Source organism: Orcinus orca, chromosome 17, assembly GCF_937001465.1.
Source record: "Orcinus orca chromosome 17, mOrcOrc1.1, whole genome shotgun sequence".
In the NCBI taxonomy this organism is placed as follows: Eukaryota; Metazoa; Chordata; class Mammalia; order Artiodactyla; family Delphinidae; genus Orcinus; species Orcinus orca.
In genome coordinates, this window is record NC_064575.1 from 35,360,198 (window position 1) to 35,380,012 (window position 19,815).

The following is a 19,815-nucleotide window of genomic DNA, read 5'->3' on the forward strand; positions in this document are numbered from 1 at the left end:
CCATGCCAGTGATGGAGACCAAGTTCAGAAGAGTGGTTACCCAGGGTCAGCTGGGGAGTGGCTGTGTCTGGGAAAGTGGTCACACCAGAAACTCTTCAACAGGAATGGTAATGTTTCACTTCACACGCTGGCTAGAGGACGGAGGAGTGTCTGCGATGTTATAATGTGAGCACGCTGCATATAAAAGCCATTGCTGACCACATCTAGGGGATCTGATGCGCGGGAGCTGGTAGTACGGGTGGAGGCATCCAGAAGGTGGTGGTAGAAGAGGAACGTTGTACACGTAACGCCTAAGGCCTGACCAGAGGACGACCACTGCTCTAGAAACTGGACACAAATCCAACTTCTACGGCCAATCTTACAAGACAAACTGAGGCATATTTAAAATTTTAACATTTTATGTGTGCAAAAATACATTCAATTCAGGCACCACAAAGCGGAAGAGGTGAGGAGCACTCCAGCCACAGGAGCTGCAGAGATGTTTATTTTAAAAGGGCAGAAGCAAAGCAAGGAAACGAGTGATTTGCTATGGCTTTAACGCCTAGTTGGTGGTTTGTGACTGGGTGTCCTCAGCGGTGTTCGTCACCCTGAGGCGCTGACAGGCTTAGATTTTGGTTGGTTTAAGTAGGCGGCCGCATCGCTAGAGCCACCGCAGGCTAACGGCCTCCTTGCAGGGTTAATTTACTAACACCAATTGTCTGAGTCCTTCCTCTTACTCAGTCACTTCACTTCCTACGCCTCCGTTTCTCTTCTCTAAAGTGGATATTCAGTAGTAAATTCTCTGTGGAGGTGTCAGGACAAAACAAAGTGATTATTAGGAACCACGATCATGTCCTGAATGCACGGAATATGTCACCGCTTGCCAACCACCGTGTCAAGTCAGCAGAAACGACAGAAATTAAGAGCTCTCCGCAGAAATTCACACACCCGTGCACCAGGTAAGGGACCACAGGCAGACGTTCACTCAGCCTTTCCTGCGTGCCTCAAGGAGTTCACGCTCTCTCCTGGGCGGGGCGAGCAGAGACACTTTGAGGGAGTTTAACTACTTTTAAAATGCGCTGATACAACCATGTCTCACTTTTGTTTGGATCAGTCAGCAAACGTACCCCAAACCCTCCACACCGCCTACCTATCGCGCTGCCCTAGTCTCGAAGCTGCCGCCACGCTCCTCAGGCCGTATCGTCATGGAGGCGGGTCTCCGTGCTGCTCCTCAGGCCGCGTAGTCTTGGAGGCGGGTCTGCGTGCGGACGCACGGCGAGCGCGCGGAAGTCCTCGAGCCCCGCCCCCACGGGCCCCGCCCGGAGGCTTAAACCGCAACCCCGCGGCTCGGGAGGGCGTTGATGCCCGCGCCAACACCAGGCCGCGCGTGGGCTCCGGAGCGCGGCATGGAGGGCCCGGCCTAGCTGGGGCCCATGGCCCTATGTCTTCTGGCTGCGACGCCGGTCCTGCGCACGATGCGGGGCCGCAGCCCTCGGGCGGTGGGCGCCCGAGGGGCCGGGAGGCGAGCCGGGGCCCCCAGGCGAATGTGGGCATCCTGTCTGCAGCCAGCGTCCCCGAGGCCGCGCTCAGGCCCTGATCACTCGGTGAAGCTGTGCCCGGGCAGCGCGGCCGACTCCTTCTCGCGCTCTGAGGACCTGTGCGCGCTGCAGGACTCGGTGCCTCTGCCCTCCGTGCGGGCTTCCCTGAGGGAGGGCCTGCTGGACTTAATGCCGACCGCCTCCGCGGGGTAGACTGGGCGCCGCTCCTGAGCACCCTCTGCCCCTGATCTGTATCCAGAGCTTCTTCCAGCCACGGCCTGTCGAGACAGGTTTGTACTTCCCGCTTCCAGGGGCCCTCGTGTGGGCGCTGAGAAGCGGGGTTTTAAATGGTTAAAGGTGGAGGGTGGGCACTAGATCCGGTGCCCAGTGCCCGGGTGTGCGTGCACTAGACGGGGCGTGCGGCCTAGGACTCCTGCCAGCTCGGTGACCCCGGCCGAGTGCCTTAAGGCTTCAAGGTCTCAGTGTTCTCATCTGTAGCACGGGCTTAACAGGACCCAGCCTCCGTGGCGGTTACAAGGATGCACTGTGTTAATGCTTCTAGACTCTACAAAGTAGAACACTTAGCACAGTTTGGAGTATCGTTAATTGTTGCACAGATGTTACCTGGTCTGTTGAATGACTTTGCCTGATACACACCAAAGCGGTTAGGAAATGGATATATCCCAGCTTCATTTCGTTTCCATTCAAACAGGGCTCAGGAAAAAAAAATTTTTTTTCAATAGGTGTATCATATATAGTGGAAAGAGCACCGGTGTGAAGGCAGCTTAGGGTTTGAATTCCAGGGCTGATGCTCTCTGTGGCCTGGACAGGTTTCTTTTGCACTACAACCCCCACACTTGTAAAATGACATTAAAAACCACTCTTTCTGTGGGTTCTTAGAATTAATTAAGCAGGTTATGTGTGTAAAGTATCCTGGCACATGAATGAGTTGTCAGAACCAAGGGCTGCTGGAGACGATGCTTCTGCCCTAGGTAATCTTCCCTTCTACTGGGCAGCAAGTAAACACAAGCACAGGAGTCAGTGCTCTGGAAGAAGTGAGTTCTGCTGCTACAGAGCACAGAATCTCTCTTTTTCTTTAATTTAATTTTTATTCTATATTGGAGGATAGTTGATTTACAATATTGTGTTAGTTTCAGGTGTACAGTAAAGTGATTCAGTTATACATATATCCATTCCTTTTCAGATTCTTTTCCCGTACAGTTTGTAACGGGGTGTGGAGTAGAGGTCCCCGTGCTATGCAGTAGGTCCTTGTTGATTATTTTATATATAGTCGTGTGTATATGTTAATGCAAACTCCTAATGTATCCCTCCCCGCCATCCTTCCCCTTTGCAGAGCACAGAAATTTGGAAGGGCAAGTTCAGGGTAGGATTCTTGGAGGAAGTGCCATCCTTTCTAAGGATATGTAGAAGCTCCTGGGGTGGCAGGAGAAAGCAGTGTGTGTTGAAGTTTGAGAAATGTAAGAAAATATGGCAAAACTAATATACAGGACTGGAACTCAGGGTTTGGGAGAGAAATGAGAGTTGATACTGAAAACTTAGTGGGGCCCAACAGAAAGGCGCCTTGTTTGTCCTGTCAGAAGTTTGGATGTTTATCCTGAAGGCTGCGGGAAACACCAAAGAACAGTGAAATGGATTTCTGGTTTAGAGGCTCACTTGGACCTCCATGTGGAAGGCAGTTGATTGGGTGCAGGGTGAATTGTAATCTAAGGGTCCCACTTAAGTTATAAAAGGTGGGACCGGGTTTTGCAGATCTGAGAGAGAATGGGTGAGGCCTGGTGACCAGTTAGAAAAGGGAGGGCAGCAAGCGTGGGTGACAGTTTACAGCTGCATCTTTTTGAGAGATGCAGAGCACAGTAGAAAGGGATTGGGGGTGGCGAGAGGATCTTACTTCATCTTCAGTGCTTTAGAGGGGCCTGGTAGACAGGTCTGGGCCCAAGGTACAGATGTGGGCTTTTGGGAGGACAGGTGTTTGAAGGCATGGTAGAGACTTAGGGTATCCACAAGAATATCCAAAGAATCATAGGTCTGAGAGTTTTTTAAGTGGGTATATTTGAGGATGTTTATAAGCTGAGAGAAAGTAGCCAGCAGAGGAAAGGTGTGAAGATCTAGGAGAGGAAATGATTGTTCATTTGTTTTCGAAAAGCTGAACACTTATCATGTGCCTGGCCCTTTTCTAGGATCTGGGGTTCACACCATCTGTTATCTCTTCTGCAACGACAGTTCAGCTGATCCCTGGTGAAGAGAAGTCAGATTATTCTTTGCATCCCATTCAGGTATAAGAAGTGTTCTGTACCTCTGAAGGGACTTTACTTAACCAGAGTAGTAAGTTAGAAATCAAAAGAAATTAGAGCTGGAAGGGACCTGAAAGGCCACGGTACTTAATTTTGCCTAATATTTTACATTGAATGTAAGAAAAATTTATTGTAGAGCCCATTCTCTTCAGAGTTCCTTCACTGAACTTGCTTTATGTCTTCCATCCAATGGGTCCAGCTTGTAGATTTTGGCCTTCTCCTAAATTTGCTTCTTCATCCATATTACATTTTGCCCAGACTGTGGCAGAAACTCCTGGGTGGTTTTGCGGCCCCTGGTTCAGTTCCTTTAAGTTCATCTGCCTACTCGTGTTGAGTGATCTTCTACCATAAAAAGATGTGCTTAAAATAATGCTGCTAATGGCTTGCCCACACAGAGTTAGTGCATACTAGCCGCCCAGCGTGTGCTCTGCACAGAGGCGTGTAGTCTGAACTGTGTTTGGCCAAGCCTCATAGGGCTCTTTGCCCTGAAGAAGGGGAGCTTTTTGTGATCACTCCCTTAATCTAATTGGTCCTTCAGCAGCGGGGTGCCTTTTTCTAATCAGCGGAGGCACCCTTACTCAGCCAGTGGTAGCCCCAGGCCTCATCACCTGTGGGGTACAAGCCATGCTCTCTCCCAGGCTTGCTTCGGCCAACATCTCTATTTTCATTTCTGTCTCTACTTGTACTTGGACCCCTGGCCCGTAGTCATCCCCACCTGCAGCATTTACAGTGCCCAGCAGGAGTCAGGCTTGAGTATGTTTTCACAGATGTTCCTTCTGCAGTTAATGCACCTCCTACTCCAACTCTGCATAGCCTCATCTTTCTAGATTGTACTTCAGGGTTACCATGAAGCCATCACTTAGACATAACTTTTTGCCTCCATAGGAACCTCTGCGTATAAAGGTTACGTTTATTTATCTCATGTGATTGAAATTTTGAGTTTATACATGTCCCTCCTTAATGAAGGCTTTAAGGGCAGGAGTCGTTTCTAATCCTTAGCACAGAGCAGATGCTTTTGTTTTTATTTAGATACTTTTAAATGATGATAAAATGTATGGTTTAAATCACTCATTTTACAATAATTTTGCTTTAGGTTGTGACAGAAATAAAGTTTACAGAAGTCGTGTTCCTGCGATATGGAATAAAGATGTGACCTTCCAGTTGTGTAAAGCTCATAAATGCTGTGTAAGTGCGTCGGGTGCGCTAAGGAACGTGGAGCTAAGTGGGCTAGTTGTGAGAGAGAGAGACTTAACTATGTTAACAAAGGTAAGCCTTCATTGTGTCCTCCCAACATTTGATAGTTGCTTTTGGGGTGCTTTTGGGGCAAACGAAACCAAAAAAAGTTTAAACTGTTCCTCCCCATTAAAGGGATTGAATAATTGGCTTCTTTGGTGCACCTGTGTCCTGTGAATTCTCCAGTTGGAGATGGAGGTTTAGAAAGTGAGTTTCAGTCTTGTTTAAGTCTCTTCCCATCGGACTGGTCTCGTGATTTCCTACACACCATGTCTGTCTACCTTTTCCCGTCTACCTTTTCTTGGTGTTGTTCATGCCTGGATTGTCTCCTGTACCTGCTCAAACCTTGGTCCATTCTCATTTGTACCATGGAAGTTTGTCATGCTGGATACTGTCAGAATTAATCTTATTTAAGTTTGTGTTAAGCCACAAACCACATGTTTTGTATATTTTCCGTTTTTTGTGTTTGTTTATATTTTTATGGTTTCTCTTCAAGAAATATTATGGGAAGGGTAATAGCAAGATGTAAAGAGCAAAAAAGTTGAGCTTCCCTGGTGGCACAGTGGTTGGGAGTCTGCCTTCCGATGCAGGGGGACGCGGGTTCGTGCCCTGGTCCGGGAGGATCCCGCATGCCGCAGAGTGGCTGGGCCCGTGAGCCGTGGCTGCTGGGCCTGTGCGTCCGGAGCCTGTGCTCCGCAACGGGAGGGGACACAATGGTGAGAGGCCCGCGTACTGCAAAAAAAAAAAAAAAGCAAAAAAGTCATCTATCTGCAATCATAATTATAATGCACTGTGGTATGTGTTTAAATAGGAAATACATGTAACGTCCCATAGGAGCAGCAAATTTAGTGGTGTCGGTGAGGGTGTGTCATGGGAGTAATCACAAAGCAGGTGACTCTTGATTAGGGTCCTGAAACATTAGTGTGCCTTCCCTGTGTCCAGTAGTGGCCTGAAGGGGTAAGGAAGCCTGCCTTTCAATTTGAGGGAACAGAGGGTTTGAGGTCCTCCCTCTTCTATTGCTCTAGTATACTGCATAGCAGCTAATAAAATACTGGGTTTATAGTTGACATTTACATCGCTGATTGATCATCAAGATTGGCATGTATCATTGGAAATGAAAATCGGAAGTCTTACGCTCTTTAGGTTTTTCTTTTTTTTCCTTTGTCTCAAAAGTATGTAGTACTTTACTGAGTGGTTGGGAAGAAAGTTTGCAGTATCCAGTGTATTCAGTTTTAGTACTGAATAGAATTAAACTGTTGCTGTAAACTGGAATAACACTTTGTTACTGACAAGTTTTAGAATGCATCAGTTCATCAGTTACTTGTTTGGGAAGATTGTAGTTAATGATTTTAAGAATGTGGCTGTAAACCTCCAATTGACTCAAGAAAAGCAAATAAGTGAAGATTGACAAATGTATAGGCTCTTCATCTTATTGTGTGTGGGGGTTTTTTTTTTCCTTTTAGTTACTTGTCAAGGTATAAAGAACTCTATCACTCTTAAGACAGTAAACTTCACGGGGTATAATTTGACATGGCAGGGAGCAGATTACATGGCCAAGATCTTAAAGGTGATTTTATGTTTAAACTTTCATGAAAACATATGTGATTGAAGCACATTAACATATTGATACAGATGGCAGTTAATTTTTGTCTTTTAATACATGTGAGTGCATCTTTTGTTTTGTAGAAAGAATATGACCAAATGGGGATGTGAATTGCTGTTGCATAAACTATAGTGTTGAATCCCCAGTCTTTGCACTTTAACAACTCTGTGGTTTCCTATCTTCTTCCTGAGACACTTAATCTCAGGTCCATCCTCCTCATACAGGGTGGTAAATTAGAGAATGATTAATATCAGCATTTAAAGAAGTGAGACTGAAATCTCAAGCATCCTGAACATAGGAACTGAAGGGGCCTCTCAGCAGTTCAGAGAGTTATTACCAAGCCAGTCGGCTGAATTGTGTTCAGTTTTCTCCATAGCAGAGCCCTCCAGGTCCTTGCTTTGAGCTTATTTATTTTTATACACAATTCTATATGGATACTGTACATAATACTAAATAGTTGTATTAACTGGGTTTAACTGGTGATGTATTTACATCAAGATCTAACTTTGTTTTGTTGATTTCTTTTTAGGGGCTTTCCATTCATCAAAGCTCGTGATGTATGTAATCAGTTGCTGGTGTTTAGCTATCATATTTATGATATATAGGGCTTGAACTGGGAAAGGTAGATGGTCATTCTTGCTTTTTAAACGGACAGAGTCTTACAAGAAGCATTTCCCTCTCTGAAATAAATCATGTAAAACATGTTTGGTCGCTCTCCCAGTGCAATGGTGTAGTTGTGTGGATTTGGCACACAACTGGCAGCCTTGTGCTTGTCTGTAAACAAGGAAACCTGTTGTCCAGTCTGCAAATCAGCTGTTACCCGTGAAACGAACTTGACTGCCATTTCTGACCCCTCACATGGAGCTCTCATACTCAAGAACGTTCATATGTTTGCAAGAAACGTTGTTTGCAGGCTATGTGTACAAACTCCTGATCTGAAAGCCAATATAAAGCAACATCTCCCAAACCTCTGCTCTCTCACCAAGGCCACACACACTCCCTAGCTTATGGCCTCATGGCAAGCTAATACTGTCAGTATCAGATTCTCCTTCCCAGTGGTTCTGGGAGACTGCATAGTTGCTCTGTGAAAGGCACCACTGCTGAGGTTGAGAGAAGAGCATCTTGGGTGTCAGTCCTGCCCTTGCATGCCCAGAGAGAGGGGTGTGTACCGCGTTCTCCTGTTAGGGTTTTCCTATGCTGCAGGGTTTGCTGCTTGTTGTCAAAATGATGTCCTAGTGACTTGTCTTCTGCGTGGTTATATAATCCCAGCACACTTCTTTATGATCTGTAGACTTTTATGGAGTTGTGGCCAGGTCAGGTTTTAAATGTTTGGAAATGTCCAGTTGAACAGCATTGCAGTGGCAGTGAATCTTGATGGGAGAATTGTATTACTGTTACCCTAGTTTTGGCTTAAGGGTGATGAGAAGATGAAATTTCTGATGGGTCAGTTTTAGTTATGTATGTGTATGTGATTTACTTTTATAAATTCTAACATCTATTATTCCCAGCTTAGATATGTTGACTTTCTGATTATTCTTCTGATTCTTTATCAGTCCCTTTACTGATGTATTTTCCTCTGTAAAACTACATTTTCTTCCAGACTGTTTGTGTCTGATGGTGAAGAATAAATTTTTCATTTGCAGTATAAAGTTGATCTGAGAAAAAATGTTTACCTTGGATCTTCACTTGGCTTCTGTGAAAGAAGCTTAATAAAATAATATGGGCAATTCCCATTACTAATCCTAACCATGTACCACAGAGGTCTGTACAGTAACATAGCAAAGATAAGTTCCTGTAATTTTACTTAGTCATTGCCTCTTTTAGACCATGGAGCAGTGAGAGACGTTTATAAATAATGATACCTCAGATCACTTTTGTTAAATGTCCTCTAATATTTGGATATTTGGTATCTGGCTTGTGTTGTCTTTTATACAATCTTGTCTTCTTTCTTTGCACTTTAGTTTAACAACTCTGTGGTTTCCTATCTTCTTCTTGTGACACTCAGGTCCATCAGAATTTCCTGTGACTGTGACAGTAGAGAGTCCTTCCTCCTCAGAAATCGAAGAGGTTGATGATTCCTCAGAAAGTGTTCAGGAAGAGCCAGAGAAAATCAGTTTGAAACAAGAAGCATTGCAGGTACAAAGTTATCACTTTAAAGCTATAGAGAAGATTATTTTTCAAACAGCAGCCTGATTGCAACACGCCACAGCTGGTGTGAGGGTTCTGTTTTCTCCTCCCATCTTCATTGTATCCCCTTGAATGGTTCCTTAAGCTTAGACCAAGGTGAATGGTGGACATTTGAACTCTAAGAAATAAAAATCAAAACATGTCGTTAGTAATATATTTTCCTTTCCTTAGAACCTTAGTATATTAGATTTAGGGAGAACCGTAGTGATCATAAGATAAAGAAATTGAGTTCTGAATGAATCTAGTCAGCTGATTCAGGGTTCTTGTTTTACAGATGAGAAAATTGACAGTTCTAGTTGAACTCTGTTTTAATAAGAGGAAAATATGGCCTCATTTTAAATAAAAGTAAAGTTGAAAAAAGTTTTGATTTTGATATTCTCCTTTCCTAAAATAAAAAATATCAAGAAGCTACATTATATTACCAAACAAACCTGACCTCTAATGTCATTCCATACTTTTGTTTGTATGGACAGAAAAGAAAAATTGATTTTCATAAGAAATTTTTGCACCTCAAAAATAATATATTTATTTTATTTCAACTTTAATGCAGAGCTGAACATTTCTAGTAAATAAAGGAACACCATTTGGGGGGGACCTTGTCTTTGTGCTACAAAGTCCATGTTTAATTTTTTAAAATTATTTAATATGATTTTCTTTTCGTATGAAACTTGACCGGTTTCAGAACTAATTATCCCATTATTGTAGGACTATGGGAATTAACTCTTTGATTTTCAAAAGAGAAAGTTAGATTTTTATTTTTTTAATTAAAATTAATGATAATATAGAGAAATTTTAAGAAAAGAACTTAGAAAATTATGAAATGTTAGAGTAGGAGAAATCTATAGTTCATGTAGAGTTACCCCCTTTCGTTTTATAAATGAGCACCTACAATTTGTAGCACGTAGTGGTTTATTAGTAAATGGCAGAGTATGAGAAGACCCTAGAGCATCTACCCGCATTCCTTGTCATTTTAGATGTGTTGTATTCATTTCCTTCACGAGTAGACCAGGAGATTGTATTTCTAAAAGCAATGACAGACACTGGGGAAGACCAAGAAGTTTAAACACTGGGACCACAGAATAGCAGATTCAGAAGGCACTGAGAACCCTTTTAGCTCTTCTCCATTTTGACGAGACACTACAATGATGGTATCAAAGTGTTTAAGTATATAAGCCCACAACAATCAAGAGATTTCAACATAGTTTTGAAAGACGGAAGACAAGTGGAAGAGTGTGAAACTGAAGCAGTAGAACAGAGGAAAAGCATCACCTAGAATATGCACAGCGACCACCTGCAACTGAGGAGGATTCTGACCCCACCTGCAGAAGTAGCCCCATGCTCAGATGGGCATGTAGGAGAGAGGGTGGAGTTAGTTAAAAGTGTGACTGAAATAGGGGAGCTCATTGAAGGGTTGTGTTTGGAGGAGTGGACTCCCAGCCCCACCCTCACACTCCTGAAATGAGATGATTTCATTTTGAAAACAGTGAAACTGGCGAGAACTAGGGCAGCTAGTGTGAGTTTTTACACCCTAGAAAATTGTGTTTGGGGGAGATCCTATTACAGTTACTCCCCGCTTTTTCCTGCACAAGAAACCAATCAGTCATTGACTTCAGGGAGCTTTCTGCACTCATTCTTAAATAGAAAATAACTGTCATTTGCCTGATAGTTGAGTAAAGCTTACAACATGAGAGAGGGGGAAAAAAGAGTGAAAACATATCCTGGTAGGACCAGGGACAATTTAGGGAACAAAATAATTTAAGAAAAATCCCTAATTAGTATCCTGAGAGAGGTTTAAAAAGAGCTAGCAACTATAAAATAAGACTAGGGTGTTAATTAAAAAGAGAATGGTCAGAAAGCAAGAGAGGTCTCTTGAAAATGAAAATACGGTTGCTGAAATAAATTCAGGAGCAATTTTAAAAATTTCTCAGTATATGAAAAAGAAAGACACAGTGGAAAATGTGATAGCAATATGTTAGAGAGGCTGCATCTGGGAGATCCCACATGTTACTATTGGAAACTCCAGACCCAGAAAAAAAATGGAGGGAAGCTATCAAAGGGCAACAAAATTCCCCACAGCTGAAAGTAGACATCAGGCCTCAGATTGAAAATAGTTACTCAATTTTTGAGCAAGATAAAGAGGAATAGACTCATACCTAGGCATCCTTCACTGTGAAACATTAAAATACTGAAAAAATAAATTAACATACAATAAAATACTGAGAGGATACATCCATTCCAGAGAGAAAAGTACTGGTCACCTAAAAAAAAATGTTAAAATCTGACTTTATCATACTTGTCATCAGCACCATGGATCCTGGAAGGCATTAGAAAGATACCTCCAAAGTTTTTCAGGCACATAATTTTCACCCTAGGGGTTTGTATCCAGCCAAACTATCAGTCATAAGTGGAGGCTGAAGAAGATATTTTGTACACAAAGATATTTGAAAAATTGACCTCCTGTGCTACACCTTAAGCTATTTATAGAAATAATCCAGCAATATGAGGCAATAAACCAAGAAGTAGGGTAATAGGGGATTCAGTGCAGAGAGCAGATAGTCTAGATTGGAGAGGCTTCTATTGATTGTGTGATTGAGAGCTTAGAAACACCTTGAGGCATATTGTACTTACTAGCTATTAGGCACTGTTGGAAGGGAGGAGGGAGAGGAAGAGGAGAAGGAACTTGAACTCCAGAGGAGAAAAGGCTATACGGACATAAACCTGAAGCAAACTAAGCTATGGTTGATTTTTAACCACTTAAACTTGACACTATAGATGAATCCACTTAAACTTCACACTATAGATGTCCCCCTTTTCAGTGACACACAGGGGTAATGACCACCTATCTAATTTGTTGTCCACACCAGAACACTTCAATAGTGTAAGGAGGTGCTCTAATGCTGTAACATCAGGACAACAGGTATAAACTGGAACAGCCCAAGGCGGCTTGGGGTATGTGGTCACCCTGCACAAGGGCAGTGACACTGACACAGTATGGAACGAGGTGTAGTCTATACACAGAGACAGTACATCTGCAGTGGGCAATATTAATGTAATTGTAATAATGGCAATACTGTCTCGGTTTGCCGGTTTTATTGTCAACTTGCATGTAATAACAAATAACTAACCTATACTTAGTATGTATTTGTATTAACTTGGTATGTACTGAAATGTATTGTGTACCAGTATGTACTTAGTATATATTAGGCTCTAAGTGTTTTTGCATATATTAACTCATTTAATCCTCTGAATAGCCTCATGAGGTTGGTGCTAATATCATTCCCACTTTTTTTTTTTTTTTTCTGTACGCGGCCCTCTCACTGTTGTGGCCTCTCCCGTTGTGGAGCACAGGCTCCGGACGTGCAGGCTCAGCGGCCATGGCTCATGGGCCTAGCCGCTCCGCGGGAGGTAGCATCTTCCCGGACCGGGGCATGAACCCGTGTCCCCTGCATCGGCAGGTGGACTCTCAACCACTGCGCCACTAGGGAAGCCGCATTCCCACTTTTGTGAAAAGGAAGCTAAAACAGGGAAGGAACTTGCCCAGGCTGTACCTAATTTAGGGTTGGATCGAGGCTTTGAGTTTAGGCTCTCTGCCTGTTCTCTTAAACCTTACTCCCTACTGACTCTCAAATAACAGAAGACTTAACTGCACATAGAACAGAATATAAATTTCAACTTTGACAATGTAAAAGCTAGGTCTGGAAGGTAGACAGGAGGTAGAAAGAAGGAAAGATGGTATGAATGTCCTCATTTTACAAAGTGTGACGTTGAGAGAATTTATAGTTGATCAACAATTTAGGTTTTTAAGTATATCACTACAAGTCAAAGAGATCCTGAGCAGAAAACTAATGATGACATAACTTTACTAAGCAGTGTGGAAACAGTGTAAAGGAACTAAACCCTTATTTAGTAAAATAGAAAATGAACAGATAATGCCTCCAATTTAGTGAGAAAATAGTCATGTAAGAGTGTTACTTGGAAATGGAGAAGAATTCAAAATAACAATAGTTGGACCTCGCTGGTGGCGCAGTGGTTAAGAATCTGCCTGCCAAGGCAGGGGACACGGGTTCGAGCCCTGGTCCGGGAAGGTGCCACGTGCCGCGGAGCAACGAAGCCTGTGCGCCACAACTACAGAGCCTGTGCTCTAGAGCCTGCAAGCCACAACTACCGAGCCCATGTGCCACAACTACTGAAGCCTGTGTGCCTAGATCCTGTGCTCCACGACAAGAGAAGCCACTGCAATGAAGAGTAGCCTCTGCTCGCCGCAACTAGAGAAAACCTGCACGCAGCAACAAAGACCCAACACAGCCAAAAATAAATAATAATTTAAAAATAATAAAAAATAACAATAGTTGACGTAAACGTCATACAAAAGGAAATCCAAACAGCCAGTAAACAGAGAAAAGTGTACGACTTCATTAAGTAATAAGAGAAAAGTGAGTCAAAACCAATGAAACTACATGCCAATCAGTTTGACAAATACATAAATAAAGTGTGGTAGTATCAGGTATTGTAGACCTGGAGTACTATGGGAATCTTCTACCCTGTTTATACTGGAGTATAAATCGACACAACTACTTTGGAAAGCATTTAGCACTCTCCATCAACTGAAGGTATATAAATAGCCTGTGAGCCAGCAGCCCTCACCCCCGCCCTGTGTAAATGCATCAGAATAACCAGTACAGCAGGATTCCTGTCCATGATTTGCATTAGCACAAACTGAAAACAAACCAAATGTCTATTAAGAGTCAAAAATTAAATAAATTTTGTGTATTCGTACAGTGGGAAAACTATCCAGCAATAAAATTGAATGCACTAGAGCTACAGGCAGCAATGTGGGTGAATTTTTTAAACCAATGTTGAGAGAAAGAAATAAGATAGAAAAGACTTCATATACTATGATCCTCTACATAAAGGTAGATGTTGACAAAACTAAACTCTTTTGTTAGGGATGCATGCAGGTTAAAGGAAATGATTGTCAAGAAGTGAGGATGGTGTTTAACCTGAAAGAGGAAAGGAGATTGTGATGAGAAAAGGATATGGGGGGGCGGTTTTGAGATGCTGACAAGTATCAATACTTTCAGATTCGAGTAGTGGTTATGTAAGTATTCTTTTTTTATTTGTCACATTGACAGTTTTGTCCTGACCACTTCTCAGTACACATTATCGTATTTTACAATTAAAAACCTGAGTAAAGAATCGGTCGCTTCTTGACTGCTGGATGTGGGAGTGGGATGAGACTATTTCATTTTAAGCCCTTCACTACTGCTTGCGTTCACATGTTCATTCATTCAGCCTTAACTGAACATATGCTGTGTACCAAGCACTCTTCTAATTTTATATGTGTTTTAACTCATGTAATCCTCACAAGAGCTCTGTGATGTGGGAGCTTATCTCCATTTTATAGATGAGGAAGTTGAGGCCTAGAGTTATAGAACTTGTCCAAGGTTATATAGCTAATGGGTAGTGCCAGGCCCATTTGCCTCAGAGTCTGAATTTTTACAATACAATCTAAAAGAGAAATTTAATTACTAATTATAAGCAAAAAAATTGCACATTAAAGAAGATGACAAGTTTTCATCTGTCCAGTTAGAGAAAAGCACACAGTCTGTCTTTCACACACGTACATCTTGTATTGGCAGGGATTTTCCTTATTAAGCAATTATTTATTGACCGTCTACGTTGTGCTAGGCACAGGTGCTGGGAATAAACACTTAATAAAATACACCCCCTATCTTCAGATAACTTGCACTCTAAGTGAGGAAATAAGCCAACAGTTATAGTAGAGGTTATATACCAAGTGATACATCGCTGATGGGTGGCAGTATAAAATCTCAGACATCTTTTGGAAAGAAGTTTGGAGATAGGTATCTCAGAGCCTTAAAAATGTTCATTTGCTTTGACGTGAAACTCATTTTTATGGATTTATTGCAAGAACGTTATTCTCAATATGGAAAAAAGCCTTCATGCATAAAAACGGTTATTTTGTCTGATAATATTGAAAAGTTGGAAAGAATTTAAATGTGTAAAATGGTTAACCAGTAAACCCACTCAGTGGAATATTTTGTAGCCCACACAAAAAAATCAAGGTTATGAATCCCCTGATTATATGAGAAATGATTGATTTCAATGTTAAATGGAGAAAAGGTGAACATAAAATTTGATATCCAATACGATGGGAGCTTTGTCCCAGAAAAATCACCCTAGCTGGTGTACAGAAGGAAGGAAGGAGAGCAGATGACAGGAAGGAAAATTATTCCAAAGCCTTATCATTAGTCTTACTTAAGTAATAGAATATCAAGCAATTTTACTTTCTAACTTTTTTGGTTCCATATTTCCATGTAAGGGACATGAATTATGAATACTTTGTAGTAAGAGGACACAGTTTTTCACAAAAATTTAATACTGTGTACTAATTCCCTCCATTAGAGGGAGAAACTATTCCATGTAATTGCACTTTGATGTGCTATTTAGAACCAGTCAGGATGTTTTACTCTACTTTCCTCTGACTGTGGTGAGGGTTTTTTTGTTTGTTTGATTATTTGTTTAGAATTTCTTTAAAATCGGTTTTAGAAGATTTATTGAACCATTATATTGAAAGTAGAGGAATTTTGCAATTTTTTCCCCTTTTTCCCCATTGAAAACTTGGCTGGCTTTAGTAATGAAACATTAAAGAATTTGAAGTTCTTAGACTGTCAGTTTTTTAAACATGATCTGAATATAAAAATATATGTTCGTTGAGCAAATTTTTGAAAACAATGAACAACTCATTGAAGGAAATAAAAGCCACCTCTGCATGTACACACACCTAATCTGCTCTTTTGTCTTAAAGAAGTATCAAAAATATTTTGCCATGTCACTAAATACTCTTCTACATCAGAGAATTTGATTAAGCTTATGCACCGTCTCCCAGGAAAAACGCACAGATACATTATGAATGTAGAAGAACTCCTGAAGCCCATTCATTAACTCTGGTTGACACCTGTTGTCATTCTTTTCTTAGTGGCTTCATAGTGCATTCCTTCAGACGGTGAGCTGTTTTTGTTTAAACCAGTCCCAATTTGGAGGCTCTTAGCTTTCTTCTAGGGTTTGGTTATAAACAATCTTATGACATCATGTTGGTAGATAAATCTTTGCCCACATCTTTGATTTCCTTAGGGTAAACTCCTGATGTAGGATTGTTGTTAGGTACCAAGAGCTACTCTCCAGAAAGTGATACCAGTTCCTCTCCCAATGATGGCATATAATAGAGTTCCTCATTCTTTAAGTGATTGTTCAGAGCAGTTAAAAGGTATAAATATACCGTACTGTTTTCATAAGTATAGGTATTCTGATTGTTTATCGCTGCATAAGAAACCACCCCGAAACAGTGGCCTAAAACAATGACAGTCATTTATTTTGTTCACGAACCTGGAGGTTGAGTAGAATATTAATTCTTTTACTACACTCTTACTGACTGAAAACAGTACCTATTTGACTAGCTCACAGTTCTGCAGGTCAGAAGTCCAGGCACAGTGTGACCGGGTTTCCTGCTCAGATACACACGGGAACATGTGAGTTCCCTCCTGAGAGTGTTAAAGCACGTGAAATTTAAGTGTAAGACATTGAGCCCCAAACGTTGGATGTTCACCATAGTTTGTGTGGGTCACAGAGCTGAAATCAAGATGTCAGTCAGGCTGTGTTAGCATCCAGAGGCTCTGGGAAAGAATGCCTCCAGGCTTCTTCGGCTTGTTGGCATAATTCAGATTCTGCAGTTGCAGGACAGAGGTCCCCATTTCCTTGCTGGCTGTCAGTCGGGGGACAGTCTCAGCTCCTAGAGGCCTCTCGCTTGCCTTCCCTGCTGCAGCATTTGACTTCTTCAGAGCCAGCAATGGAGAGTCTCCCTCTTGTCCCTTTTGTACTTCAATTCAGGAAGAGTTCAGGTCCTTTTCATGGGGTGCCTGAGTAGGCCATATCCACCTGGAATAATCTCCCTATCTTAAAAAAATCAACTGATTTTGAACCTTAATTCCATCTGCAAAATCCCTTCACTACAGCACCTAGATTTAGAGTTTGATTGGATAAGTGGAAGGTTTGTGTACTTCAGTAAGTAGGAGTCTTAGGGGCTCTGTTAGAATTCTGCCTATTGCAAGCAGTGTCCCCACTTCAAGGACCAAAGTGTCTTAGTTCCTAAAACTCCTAATAGAGTTTATCAGTGTTCATTTTATTTCAGTGACCTTGGTGAATGGGAAGACTACCACCTCTGTGAGCAGGAATGGCACCCAGCTTCCTGAGTCCACGGTGTGGCTCTGCTACTTAGTGGTGTGACCTTGGCTGTGCTGCTCTACTTACTCTACTTCTCTGCCTCTGTTTCCCTCATCTGTAAAATAACATGGAGTTAGTGATCGTTCTTTCCTCGTAGGGTTTTTTGTTTTATAAATTTATTTTATTTATTTATTTTGGGCCGCGTTGGGTCTTCGTTGCTGCTCAGAGGCTTTCTCCAGTTGCGTCGAGCCGGGGGCTACTCTTCGTTGCGGCGCGATGGCTTCCCTTATTGCGGAGCACAGGCTCTAGCGCGCAGGCTTCAGTAGTTGTGGCACGTGGGTTCTAGAGCATAGGCTCAGTAGTCGTGGCGCACGGGCTTAGTTGCTCCGCGGCATGTGGGTTCTTCCCAGCCTAGGGCTCGAACCTGTGTCCCCTGCACTGGCAGGCGGATTCTTAACCACTGTGCCAGCAGGGAAGCCCCCTCTTAGTGTTTTGATGATTAGATTATTTGATACCCAGGGAACTCCAGGAACAGTGCTTGACTGTAAATTGCTTTAAAAGTGATTACTTTTTAAAAACATGCTTTTGAATCTGCAGTTATGCAATTCAGGTATGTTAAGCATGTTCATTAATAGGACTTCCTGCTATAAAGAGACCCACAAATAAAAATAGAATTTTTCTTTCTTGGTCTTCTTATTTCTGACTTGCTATGTTATACGCATATGCCTTTTATGATGGGCTGCCACAAATTTATGTTGGAAAAAGTGGAATTTAAATAAATCTTTACTATGCTAATTTGATAGATTTTGATAATTCATTTCACTAGCATGGTATGATATTACCAGTAGCAGACTAAAATCTGAGTTCACTTCTGGCTCTGCCCCTAAATCCTGATGAGACCAATAGCTGGAAAGGCTTTTGGATATTATACTACGAATTAGTTATAACATTTACTCTGTTTGTTTAGGAAAACCTGGAGGAGTGCCTAAAGCAGTTAAAGGAGGAAAGAGTAATAAGACTGAAGGCTGATAAATGAGTCAATGAAGTAAACAATTTCTTATACTTTTGGGAGTGTTTTGGTTTTATTTTGATTTGATTTTAATCCATATACACATAGCTTGTAAACTTTAAAACTGTAATATGTTGCAAATTGGTTGTATCATATGGACTTTTGCATTTACTGGTATTTAGTGATCATATGATCTATATTCCAGAAAGCATGTTTTTAAAAATGTGAAAATCTCGTGTGTGTGTGTGTGTGTGTGTGTGCGCGCGTGCGTGCTTTATGACATTAGCTTATGTTCTGTTCATGATTCTTTGATTCAAGAAAGCACTTTTTGTGCATATACTATATATACAGTAGCATAAAAGACATGATGAGACTCTCCTGGCAATGAATTAGGAAAGTGAATCATTTAAATAAATTTAAGATATTGGAAAACTTCTAAGAATGCAATGAAAGATAAAAATATATACTATAAGAATTACATTAGGTAATGTGCATGAAAGCAGGGCATAATCTAAAATGTTCTATGTAAATATACTTTATCAGAGGTTGAGTGTAGGCAGGAATTTTTCAAAGTGCATCCACTGGATTGGCAGACACTCATTCAATAAATGGTGAGCACCTGCTTATATAAGGCAAAAGGGGCATCATGAACATAACAGCCTTTCTGAAAAATACTGGAGTTGAGCTTATAGGGGGTTTTAAGTGCATAGGTGATGAGCAGAAGGGGAAGAGTGCACGGGAGTGAATATTTTGAAGAAGCCAAAGAAAACATTGGTGATCGTACATTTAATAAATTGGGTTGGGTATAATTTAGGACTTTTAAACGTAAGCATTAGATATTTTGCTCACTAAAGTTAATTCTTAACATTCAGCAGAGTTGTAATATGTTTTGTTCAGATCAGATTCTATAATTCACTTTCTAATTTAAGGGAAACTTAAAGCAGGTAATTTTCTAATGTGGAATGAGGCTCCATTATGAATTTAACCAGTTAGAAATGTGATCTTTTGTGAAAGATCATTAATAAAATGATAACTTTGGTTTATTTATATACCACCTAAGCGTTATATAGGAAACTTTGTTGGGTGCCTGGGGTTTTTGTTATTATGTGATAATGGTCTCTGTCTTTACTGGTGGAGAGTTAGGTTAATTACAGATTAATTACATTTTGAGAGTTTTAGTTTTGTTACTTGAAACTAGACAAGACTACTTTTGATGACAATGAGAAAAAATCATGCAGACATTTTCCGTCTTCTTTTATAGCTGGAACATGAAAATGCCCAGTTAAGAAATGTAAATTTCTCTTTGTCTGAAGCCCTTCATGTCCACTCATTGACAAGCATGATCCTGGATGATGAAGGTGTTTTGGGCAGCATTGAGAATTCTTTTCAGAAGTTCCATGCTTTCTTGGATCTCCTTAAAGATGCTGGGTTAGTTCATTTCTCTTCATGGCGTTCTTCTCTTTGCGACTATAATGGTAGTTTGCTGAGGAACTGGAGCAATTTTCATCACTTACGTGGCCATATTTAGCCAAATTTAGTGTAATTATAGGTAATATAGTTGACGTTTTAAAATGAGGAATTAAATTTTTTAAGAAATGCAAATAGGGGAGCCTGTTTTGGTAGAGTGGGGAGCCCATTATAAAAGAGTAACCTGTAGACAGAGTAATTAGTAGGTACAGTTTTTTGTAAAGACTAAATTGAAGGCAGCTTTCA

The 19,815-nt window shown here is 41.4% G+C and overlaps 1 long non-coding RNA gene across 1 annotated transcript; it reads right to left on the reverse strand.

Moving 5' to 3' along the window:
* Positions 1-8,533: 8,533 nt before the first annotated feature.
* LOC125961851 (uncharacterized) lies at positions 8,534-19,370 on the reverse strand. The gene is made up of 2 exons (XR_007472927.1): positions 18,067-19,370; positions 8,534-8,815 (listed from the first exon to the last, which is right to left on the reverse strand). It is a non-coding gene; the product is annotated as an uncharacterized LOC125961851 (long non-coding RNA).
* Between the last annotated feature and the right edge of the window lie 445 nt (positions 19,371-19,815).